The 12,838-nt window shown below is 33.6% G+C and overlaps 1 protein-coding gene across 4 annotated transcripts in view; it reads right to left on the reverse strand.

The window, feature by feature from the left end:
• RIT2 (Ras like without CAAX 2) overlaps positions 1-12,838 on the reverse strand; it is a 446,014-nt gene that overhangs the window by 411,867 nt on the left and 21,309 nt on the right. For all 4 annotated transcript variants that reach the window (XM_045042156.1, XM_045042157.1, XM_045042155.1 and 1 more), the window contains one exon: positions 4,687-4,736. The gene's annotated coding sequence lies outside the window, so the exon portion shown is untranslated. The remainder of the gene's footprint in view (positions 1-4,686; positions 4,737-12,838) is intronic.

Raw genomic sequence — 12,838 nt, forward strand, 5'->3', positions numbered from 1 at the left:
TATTTTGTGTTGGTGAATTTTATTTTCCCCCAGTTGATACATTTTATTTTTGTAGGTCCCATCATTAATTCTGATAATAGAATCCATAGTATTTAACTGACATATTTGATTTAATTGTAATCATAGAATAATTGCAGGATTTATAATATGAATCAGATTTTTTTTGCTAGGTATACTTTTCTCACTGAGGTCTCTGTTGTTTGATGTTTTATTTCATTATACTGTTTATCAAAAAGCTATTATGGAATAATTCGTTCCACAGAACTCTTTGCCTGTTGAGAGTTTTATTTTTCTTTTAGGATCAACTCTGTTCCTACATTCTCAGGGAAGACCTCCCTGGGTAATCCAATATTTTTTTTTAATTTTGAGAATTGTTCTATGATAGTTCTCAAATTTACTTACATAATGTCTTTCAAAGGTTGAATCTGTTAATTGTTCTCCAACAAGATTGTTCTATTCTTATATACACATTAAAGGCAATTTTGATTTCTGCTTCTGGCTTTGGCAGAAGGTTATATCTAACTGATACCCCCACTGAGAAGAACTGGAAGAACTGGATAAGATATTTTGGAAAAAAAACCCAAAACTTTAAGAAGGAAATAGAAAATTACCATGCCTCCAAGATCTGAAGGGCTAAGTTCATTGACATTAGAGAAATACATATAGGTGAGTCTGACAATTGGTGCTCCACTTTTTCTTGTAGCGTTTTCAAATTGAAATGCAGTGTCTTAGGAGCTGAACAGCACTCTGGGTGGCTGACAGGATGAAGGAGGGAAGGAGTTCAGAACTCTGCCAAATGGAGAAGCCAGCTTAAACACCCAAAATTTCATAGGGTGACTCTAATATCTGTGCTCTTGGATTAAGAGTAAAGCAGCATTCTTTAAAAGAATATATTCAATATTTAATTAATTAAGCCTTTGATATAAATTATGGTAAACTGTCCTTTAACAAAGTATATTAAAAAAACAAATTCCTACAGAGCAACAGCAATCAAGACAGTGTGGTATGAGCTCAGGTAGATGTATAGATAAATGGAATATAATTAAGAATCCAAAAATAAACCATTAGTTTCATGGTCAATTGCTTCTTGACAAGGGTCCCAAAACAATTCAATACAGGAAAAGAATATTCTTTTCCACAAATAGTGTTAAAACAACTTGATATCCACATGCAGAAGAATAAAGTTACATCCCATTTACAAAAATTAACTCAAAATAGATCAAAAACTGAAGTATAACAACTGAAACTGTACAGTTCTTGGAAGAAAACAGAGAAGTAAATTTTCATGACCTTGGATTTGGCAAGACATTCTAAGATATAACACCAAAACTACAATCTACAGCAACAACAAAAAGATAAATTGGACTTCATCAAAATTAAAAACTTTTGAGCTTCCCAAACACTGTCGATGAAGTAAACTCACAGAATAGGGAATGATATTTGTAAGTCACCTATCTGATAAAAGATTTGTATCTAGAATATATAAAGTACTCTATAATTGAACAAAAAGAGAACCTGATTCAAAAAGGGCTATGGGTTTGAAAATACATTTATCCAAAGAACATATACAAATGGCTAACAAGCACATAAAAAGATGCTCAACATTGCTGGCCATCAGAGAAATTTGAATCAAAACCACAGTGTGATACTATTGCACATTCACTAGAATGCCTATAATCAAAAGATAAAAAACAGTAAGTGTGGCAAGGAGCTGGAGAAATTGGGACCTTTATACAAGTTGGTGGGAATGCAAAGATATTGAAGAGTTGAACGATATGTTACATAGATGTGAACTAATTGATCTAATGTTTTTGATGTACATATTTCTTTAAAACTTACATGGAAAAGTTACTAAAATTAACGTTAGCCAAGAAGCTAGTCTTCTATTTTAAAAGACTGAAATAATTTAGAAAATATTATCTGAACACAAGAGAATTGACCTAGAAAGAGAAAACCAAAATCAGCTTGCATATTAAGCAAACTATGGGTCAACGAAGAAATCACGATTGAAATAAGATACGATTTAAATTAAATGATAATGGAAATATGTACTCAACTTTTGAAGGGCCGTTAAGGGCTGCTTGAGGAAATTTTTATTAGCTGATATAAGGTCAATATGAATAATAGACTCTTTCCCCATATACAAATAATAAATAATTAAAAACTATTAAGTGGATGACTTTTAAAATGTTAAATATAGATGTGAAATAGAAACAATTAACTAGAAAAATTCAATGAAAGATGTGGAAAGTCTCTACCCAAGGAAACATAAAATTTTGATATAAATTTTAAATTATAATATAAAACACTTGATATTACAAAAGCATCAGTCCCACTAAATAGGTTTTTAAATTCACTGCCATCTTAATCATACTCCCTGCAGAAGTTTGTTGTAGATATTGACAAACTGGCTCTAAAATCCATAAGAAAACACAAAAGATGAAGAAAACTTAATAGTTTTGAAGGAGAACAATATTGTAAGACTTTGATATGCTATCAACAAAGGTTAAAATAAAATAGTAATAAAACCAACATGGTAATGAGACATTAAGAAACCAATATAACCATTGGTACAAAATATCCCCACACAGATGTGGAAATAAGAATTACAATAAAAATATTACTTCAGAGCAGTGAAGAAAGGATGGTTTTATCAGTAAATGACACTAGGTCATTTGGATAGCCATAGAGATGACTAGTCATGTAAAATCCCTTTTTAAAAAAAAAACTTTTATGTTTATTTTTGAGAGAGTGACAGAGCATGAGCATGAGCAGGGGAGGGGCAGAGAGAGAGGGAGACACAGAATCCGAGGCAGACTCCAGGCTCTGAGCTGTCAGCACAGGGCCCAACACAGGGCTTGACCCCATGAACTGCGAGATCATGACCTGAGCCGAAGTAAGAAGTTTAACTGACTGAGCCACCCAGGTGTCTCATGAAAAATCCCTTTAATCAATCAGTTTGCATCTCATACAAGTCATAATTTAGATGATCGGCAAGAATAGACAGTTTGGGCCAACCATGGCCACACATGGTGTCATGACCAGGAGTCAAATGGTATTTTCTAATACTTATTTTTTAAGTGGCTCATCAAAATGTTTGAATGTGCTGGGCATCATTTCCCATTTGTTTTTGTCTAGTAGACTTGTAATGTTCCCTATGATAGAATTTCAGAGTAGGAAATTAGTATGAAGTTATTAAAGATGTTAAAATTAACAGGTTTATTATTTAAGGTGGCTTTTGATCATTTGTGTCCAAAACATATTATTGCTCTGTGTCTTCCCAACTGGATAACCTGGTTAGGACCCACTTTGGATTTATGTCAGTAACTCAAAGTCATTCAAAGACTGTGTTAAGTTCCTGCTGTGTTAAGGAACTGTGCGGGCACTGTGGATACATAAGTGAACAAGATTCTTTGATTCTATAAAGTGTGAAAAATAACATAAGTTGAGCCCTTTTTAAAATCGAGACCGACAGCCATTCCATTTGGGAGGAACTGCCTTGCATGTCTTGTTTTCTAAACCTTTGAACTGGGGCAAACCACCAATATTCCAAGAAGTCAGCAAGAGTAAGAATATCCTGTTTGAAAAGACTGATAAAAGTGAACTTTTGCCAAGTGACCACTTAACCTGACAAATCAATGAAGTACGCAGAAATATAGCCCTTCTTGTCAGCACCAGTGAACTCTTACTAGAAACAACTTACCTGATTTTCCTTTTTTCCCGTAAAAGCCCTGAGTTCACCTTCTATAAATGGGACACTATCTGGGTTTCTACCTAAATTTGTGTACTCTGATGCAATTCTTTGATCCCAAATAAACATCTTGCTTCTTGAACGGGTTTCTTGGTTTTAGGTTTGACAGAAATTTATAATTTAATATGATACTAAAAAATGTTTGTATTTTTATAAGTCAATAGTGGGTCAAGCCATTCATTAACCTCCTAATCTCCCACAGTGTCTAAGCACCTAAGACTGTATAGTTTTCAGCCTGTATTGCCTCTTAGGAATACTATATTTTATATTTATTCCTTCTCAAAATGCAGAGGAGAAATTTCTCTAGTTTTAAAACACTTGCATATTCCTCCTTCTTGCCAAGTGGACTCAAAATAATCTAACAACCAAGTTGTGTTCAGCAACTCAGGGTTGCCTACAACCTTTTTTTACAATAAACAGGCCCTCCAGCTTTAGACTGAGGAACGCATTTTGGTCATAATTATTTTATAGATAAGAAAAGTCATTATACCATATTCCATTCCAAATCCCACTAGTCACAATAGCCATCGTGCAGGAACTAAGAATTTTATGAATGCTTACTGGAATGAAACAGAAATCCTACTTATAGTTCAAAGCATTGATTTACCTTTGAAAAGGTGAGTAGGGAAAATGTATAGAAGGGAAAAAAATAAAGGGAGACTCATTTGAAAAATTTTAGCTGGCAGATCATTTTGCAAATATTTCAAACTGTGTTTTCTTGATTATATCTTTTCCTATAGTGCATGGTGTGTTTGACACCACACAATATGACATGTCAAAAGCAATATCAGAAATGGAAAACAAGGACATGGCAGGTTTGGGGCCTCTGAACTGCAGGGTTTTTTTGTTTTTTGGGTTTTTGTTTTGTTTTGTTTTCATATAGCTTCACAACTTCGATTTCTCCATATATGGTCAACAAGAATTCATAGACTTACCTCTAAAATTGTCCTGTGATTTTTGTTCAATCCTCTCAAAGTCTCATTTGCTTGAAAAAAAATTAAGAAAATTAAAAAAAAAAGTAAGTACAAAATTCACAATTTTTTAGGACACAATGAACCATTTTTTTTTAAATGTAACTTGATCTCCAAATCATTTTAAAGACACTGTAAAGCAGGCAATTTTAATATGTGGGAACAATGTGCTGTAATTCAGTTTCCAAAGGCCAAATTACAACTAGAGTCACCAATTATAACTGGAATTTCCAATTGGATGGCTTCTTAATACAGCATTTAAGGAGATGCTCAAGCATATTCTGAGAGGTTACTGAGGTTTTTTGGAAAAAGTTTTTTAATTGAGTGCTTTATTTGTCATAATAGTGTATATTCTGAGCACCTGCAGTGTCCAGTTATATTTGTAACCCAGAACAGCCATTCACTTTTATTGCCCACTTTCAAGTCTGGACCTGAGATATTATTTCCACCAAGTGAAAGTCCAATCATCTCTCAGTACTTCCAACATCTGATGGGTCCACTGAACTAAGAAAGAGAATTTTAGTGAGTATTGGGGTGTGGCTCACAGTGTTGATGATGACAGGAAGGCACACAGAGGTCAAGGAACCACAGCATGTTTTAGGCAAGTCAATTTGTGATGGTTCTTGGCCATAAGTGATGAATACTTACTGAGGTATATTGTGCTGCCCATGTTGGCAAATAATTTTATTAGATTAGTAACTGCTTTTAATAAGTTGCAACACTACTGGAAAAGTCTCACAGAGTTATCAAGTTAACTTCATTTAAAATGAAGAGTTCAGTAAAACCTGAAATCTGATTTCCCCGAACAAAAAAGCTTTGAAATTATTGGTTACAACCGTGTGAAAAAACTTATGAGACCATTATTCTAAGAAAAAATATTTATATATTTAAAAATATAACAACCCAAAGATTAAATGTGGAACCTCCTCCCAAGCTACATTTTCATAACATTAGATCTAATATCAGTGATTTAATTTCAGGAAAAAAAAAACACAATCCATGACAGATCTTTAATGGTTATTAGAATTTATGTTTTTTCTAGATTGTTCTTTATCTCATTTATAAATTTATTTTGCTTGTAAGGTTATGTAAGAATTATACTCATGTAGATTTTAGTTTTAGCTTTATTTTTGCACACTGAGGATCCAGGAATAAGTTTTTGCCTCTTAACAACGCCCATAAATACAGCACATATATAATTTATTATCCCACTGGGATACTCTGAAAGTGAAAGGGAACACAAATAATAATTACTTGGTAAGGCCAGGCATAAATCAGATCTTTTCTGGGCAAACTGAGATGTAGGGTCATTTAATATACATGACTCAAATATGGAAATTATTGATTCAATCAAAATGTTTTGTTTTGAAGGTGAAAAACTGCCACTTAAAAGTCACATGACTAGTTAGTGGCTACACTGACACTTTACCTTATGGTTTCTGAAATTATCTCTTTGACATTCCTGGTTTCATATAGAATTATAAAAAGGATTTTCAAATAACTACAGGCATATCTGCCACCAACTTTCAGCTGGCCATCGAGCCAGGAAGAGTTAAAAGAATAGAGTACAAGCACCAGCACTGATTTTCCACTTTGCAAGTGAGTACTTAGGTGCAGCTAAGTCAGTTTCTATTTATTAATACCCTCAACTGACTGAATTCACCATGTTACAATGTTTGGTAGTACATGGCAACAACATAGGTCAGAGTTACAAATACATTTGTCACCTCCTGTATATCACTGGCACACACCATACTGGGGCATGTGTTAGGCTCAGTGCAGTTCAGTTCAATCCACTATAGCTCATTTATTTTCTACTCTCAACCTTTCATAATAATACATGGTCTAAAAACCCAATTCAATAATATTCTTAATGCCAACTTTTTAATCTGAGAAGTGAATATATGTATTTTACAAAGTATTTCAACAAGTATGAAACAGAGTAATCACCCAAAGACCAGGAAATTCAGGTGGCTAGAATACTTTCCCTTCTTCAATAGCTTTCCAGATGATGAGGGTTTTATTATAATGTGCTTTACATTTGCTAATGTAGTTCTACTAAAAGCCACATAGTCTAAAATGGTATTTTACTCCTCCTCTCTCTTCCCCATGCATGCCATCATTAAACACCATTGATACAGAGCCACCTGTGTATACAGCACTCAACCAAGCACGGCATTTCTGAAGTAATTTGGAGAGAGATGACAGCAGGTGAAATTGGAATATTCCCAGAGGATGCTCATTCTGCATTCAGAAGCATTCCAGATATTTTTGAAGAATTTCTTTTTCCAATTTGCATTATTTCTAAATACATTTCACATACTTTTCCAAGTTTACTAGCTGTATTGCAATATGTACATTAATATTTAAGCTTATGTCAGGCAGGCTTAGATATATGAATTAACTAAGAGGCATAAATTAAGTGCATGTTTATATGATATTCTGTGGAAGACATGTTATTGTGGCTTATAGCTTTGGAAAAGAGACAAAGAAGCCCAAGAAATCCTTTCTTAGTGACACTGCTATGCCTTGGAGTACCTTTTTGTACCATCCTTAGACTGCACATGGCAGCAAAAACCAAACAAACAAACAAACAACCCAAAAAACAAAAAAACCTGCCAGTGGACTTTGGTAAATAAATTCAGGAAACTGTATTTGCTAATAGTTTAAATCACAATTTTTAATGACCTGAGCTGAAAACAAAAGTCAGATGCTTAACTAACTGCACCATCCAGGTGCCCGTTTTGCTTTTTTAATTTACCAATGCACCTTGAATAGCATTTCATAGTAAAATGGAAAAGGATTCCATTCTTCTGTATTTATGAAACTCTGCATTAAGACTTTGGAATGACTCTAACCTATTATTCCTTCAGTCAATGATGAAATCAATAATCACATATTCTTACTCTATTGCACATTTAGAGGTATAGCGGAAACAACTTTCTGAGGACTGGAATTGCTCTATCAATGGATCCTAAGGCCATGTTGCCCTCAGCAGAAGTTGTATATCAATACTCTAACCAGCAAGTAGGAGAGCTAAACACTGAAATTTAAGTCAGATTTCTAAATTCTAGTCAAATTTCTGTGCTCTTATTTTAGGAAAATATAGAAATCATTCAGAGTAAATCCTAACTATATATATACATATATACATATATATACATGTATATATATGTATATATATAAAATCTCTCCCCATATATATATATATATGTATGTATTATATGGGACAAACCATCACCATCATATTTATCAGATATTTAAAGGAAAGAGTCTCCTTAAGCAGCAACATTCAGTTTACTGGAAATGTTCAGCTGCATGTTCAGCTAGTGGAAACCTACATCTTTACATGTCAAAGTACTAAAAATAAAATAACATAATGGTGAATCCGATTACAAACAAATTGAATCAGTCATACTATTCACTGCTTCTGAAACAAAGTAGACTACAAAAACACTTGAAGTTTCTGCTTACAGTCTGTTGATTCCAATAAAAATTATCACCTGCAGCTCCCCCCACTGACACACACACACACACACACACACACACACACACACACACACACACACATTTTCACCTCTTTCTAATGATTCTCCCATGTTTTCTATGAATAAAAAATGCCTTAAAGTGTACTTGACTGAACATTTTGCAGCTTGGGGTTCTTACTCCAATATCCTGATTCTTTTCATTTTGTTGTGTGTTTTGGGGGGGACAAATTGGAAACCTTAACCCAGTCAGTTAACTGCCAAATCTCGGAAGTAGGTGAACTCTGATTTTTGTTTGTTTGTTTGTTTCTGTGCTGGAATGATTGGATAGCATTCCAAGTCAGTTCAAAATTCAAAAATAATTTTAATATGCTTCCTTATACATATGGCCAACCATTTTTTTAAGTTTATTTATTTATTTTGAGAGAGACAGTGACACAGTGAGTTAAGGAGGGGCGGAGAACAAGGGAGAGAGAGAATCTCAAGCAGGCTCCACACTGCCAGCACAGATGCGGGGCTTAAATTCACAAAACTATAAGATCATGACCTGAGTCAAAACCAAGAGTCAGACACTTAACCAACTGAGCCAGCCAGGCAACCTCCCACCATTTCTAAAAATTTAGTGAAGTCCAAAGTAAAAGTTCACGATGTTTCTCAATTGTGCTTTCTTTCAATCCACTGCCAATGTGCTATTCATGCCCATTTCATTCTTATATGTATTATTATAAAACTCCCTAAAAAATACACACACATACATTACCCTGGGATTAGCTGTGTATTTCAATTATTTTTTGCCACACTTATTTCTCAGAGCAGTAGGAAGGTGGGTCTTTGTTTATGCAGATGATTTTATGAAAGTATGCAATAGCTCTATCCAGTAAGAAGTTATATGATATTAATTAGCTAATAAACATTATAAATTCTGTATATATACATTTTAAAACATTTTAGATTACTAATAATCCTTAAATTTGTTAAATTAATAAAAATAAAACTAATTTCAAAAAGATATCACTTGAAATGCATGCTCTTAGAGTACAAAAAATGTATTATTGTTGGCACCTTGGGAGGAAGAAAACAATATAATATCATGAAAAAATTCACCTCAGAGAAGAAAGTCAGTGGGAAAGAAATGAAAGTCAGATTAGTTTATATATAAAAACAGCTGGAAGGCCTCTAGTTGGCTGAATTCAGTAATTTCTAGGTTATTACAAGGTAGATGAATGTGTATTTTAGGTTGTTTGTAAGGTGTCTCACACATAAAGACAACATTGTGTACAATAAATGTGTTTACAAATAGAATGGTATATTCATATATCAGTAAGAAATTGTCTTTTTTAAAAATTTACAAGTGATTGTGTTGCCAATGTCTAGTTACAATCTGGGTTTACACTAGCTGTATTTTAATATTACAAATATTAAAATATATTTCCCTTTTCATTTTCGATAACAAACAAACGATATTGAGAATGTTACATTGGAGTTGTAGGACTAAGCTGGAATGTTAATAAAAGATTAGTCTTTTATGAACATGAGCTGTGTTTAATCCCTTCTTCGCACACATGCTGTGTGATATGGGGAAAGTCATTTTACATTTATAATACTCAATTTCTACATTTGACAATAATCTTAATAATATAAACATTATTCCTTTATTCTGCCATATTGAAGATACCCAAAATAACATAAAGCATTTAACACAATGTTAGGCACAGTGTTACCATCATCATCACCATCATCTCCTGTAGGTTTAGCCATATAATACATGATCTTGACCCACAAGGAGTTAAAAAACTGGAGTAAGTTTTTATGAATAAGATATGCTCCTGGTGGGCCAAGATCATTTATTATTAATACTTAAATCCCCCAAATAAGGTCAATAATAGAATAAACCAGTATTAACAGAGCATCTACTGTGTGTTGTACATTCTGTTTAAACATTTTCCAGCTATTTTAAGTGCTGTTAACTTTTTCTGAGATGTAAGTCCTTTAATGCTAAAGAGCTGATAGGTAGGGAACATGGCCACAGACATAGGTCTCCAAAGATTGTAGATTTTCTACAACATCCTCTGATTCCTCTCCAGGACCTGTGCCAGGTACACAGTAGATATTCAGTTCAAATTTGTGGAATAAAAAAAGTAACCTAAGAAATAAAGCCTGAATATCAGATTCTTTATGAACGAAAATCAATTGAACTAATATTCTTTGACTGGTAACATCACAATATGTCCCTAGTTTGCTTTAACAAGATGGTGCATATGATGAACTTAACTTGGCCCATATTTTTATCATAAATGTTATTACAGAGATTTTACTTTGGTGTTCTGTAGATTTTACTTCCAAAGCCAATAAAAACAAATACCAGAAGTAACTTATGAGCACCACTTCCACTGTAGGTGGGCTCTGAATTAAACCCACCACAGTTCAGTAATTGTCTGCCAAAAATGAGCCCTGAGGAATGGCTGTTCACAAAGCTGCATGCTATCTTCGATATGGACTTTTCAAATACTGGTTCTCATCATTTGTACAGTTCATTAGCCATACTGGCTTGCAAACAAGCAAATTAGATTACTGTAGGACATTGGGCCAAATATTAACAGATATTATCATTCTGAGAATTCACTTTCAAGTTACAGTGTAGATACACTGGAAAAGCTTAAAATGACATTCTTCTCTTAAATCAATTCCCTGTCAGCATGATCTCAAGTTACATCCAACACATTTGAGACCATTGGGAGAGAAGTTCAATTTAAATTAGACACAATTTAAGTCTGAAAATAACTTGACTGAAAAGGAGCTACTTTTTAAAAATATACACTGAGATGCAGATACATATATAAAACTAATTAATGGGAAATAAATGATTATTGATTAACCTAATAAAGTTTGGGGTTGCTTTAGTCTCCTCAAGTAGATAAACTAAAGGTCCTTCAAAGGAGTTCAAACTAACTCAGGCTAGTTTCTTCTTTTTTATTAATTTACTTAGCATCTTTTATTTATATACCTGAATTAAAAAACAGACTCATGTTTGCTTGTTTGTTTTATTCAGGTACATAAGTGGATGGGATTATGATTAATGTAAATAGATGAGATCAACATTTAGTTTTTAATAGGCCCTGGGAAGCAGAATTACTAAATCAACATCATTAAAGTACCCGTGTTCCTTGGAAATGGGTTTTACCTCAATGGCGTTTTCTCTCATATCTAAAGAACTGAAAAGCAGGTCTTATAATAGCTCATTATACAGTTTGAAAGAATAAAACACCTGTGTGAATTTGTGTCTTCTCTTCTAAAAATAAGCTTATATACCTCATTAATAATCTACCAGTGTCACAATCAAGCTGCTCCATAAATAAAAGAGATAAAGTACAATTCCAAGGAAATCATTTCACAAGATTATCTGTATAAAGTCTCTAAAATGACCAGTTTGTATGCCTAAGCTCATGGAAAAGTCAATTTCTGAATCAGAGAACACCAAAGCTCTTTGAGTTGAGTGGGAACAAAATAATCATCTAATAATAAAGAAAAGACAATCAAATTAGATGTGGCCTATGAAGGAATTGGACATTATTATACATCCTAGTATCATCATCTTCATCACCATTGCCATCATTATTAATATTTTTCAGATATTACTTCAACACTCAAAAATTAGCACCCTTAGTCAAGAGAAAAAAAACCCAAAATTTCTTGCCCAATTGATATTTAAATCTCATCCAAATTCTGGTTTAAAAGGCAAACATCAAGCACAGATCCAGTTAAGAGGAACCTTAATAAATAGAACTTTGCTTAAATATATATATAGAGAGAGTACAAAATTTATATGAATTCTAGTGATGAGAAACATAAATCGAATTATTGTTCCTGTAGATTATTTGAAAAAGATAAAGAAAAATTAAATCTGTTGCTGACTGGTAGATGCAGTTAAGAGTCAAATTTTCTGGGGCACCTGGGTAGCTCAGTCAGTTAAGTGTCCAACCTTGGTGCAGGTCATGATCTCATAGTTCATGGGTTCAAGCCCTGCATTAGGCTCTGTGCTGACAGCTCAAAGCCTGGAGCCTGTTTCAGATACTGTGTCTCCCTCTCTCTCTGCCCCTACCCTACTCACGCTCTGTCTCTCTCTGTCTTAAAAATAAATAAACAGTAAAAAAAAATTTAAAAAGAGTCAAACTTTCTGAGTTTATGTTTCCTGTGTACTACTTGATTTTTTCTGTGATCTCAATTAAATTCATCTTTTCAACTTCTAGGTTTCTCATCTTTCAAAGGCAGGTCTATTAGGACCTAAATTATAGAGTTGTTGTGACTACCACTTTGTTTAATACATGTAACATGCTTAGTATAGAATCTAGGAAATACTGAGTGCTCATTCTTAGGCATTGTGAGTAATATATGGTTCACAGTATCCATTTTCTTAAAGAGGAGAGAACTTCAAGAAAGCACCTAATGTGGAGAAGTACAATGTCATACACAAAGACAGTAAATTGCTGGAGGAAGCCAAGTAATTGTTACATTGTAAGAGGTCATGCTTCTCCTCTCCTCAATCTAAGAATTCAGAAAAAGGCTCAATTTATTCCCAAGACAGTCACTGGGAACCCACTGGCAAATAAGTAGACAAAAACTTTGCTTTTCCT

Source organism: Felis catus, chromosome D3, assembly GCF_018350175.1.
Source record: "Felis catus isolate Fca126 chromosome D3, F.catus_Fca126_mat1.0, whole genome shotgun sequence".
Taxonomy (NCBI): Eukaryota; Metazoa; Chordata; class Mammalia; order Carnivora; family Felidae; genus Felis; species Felis catus.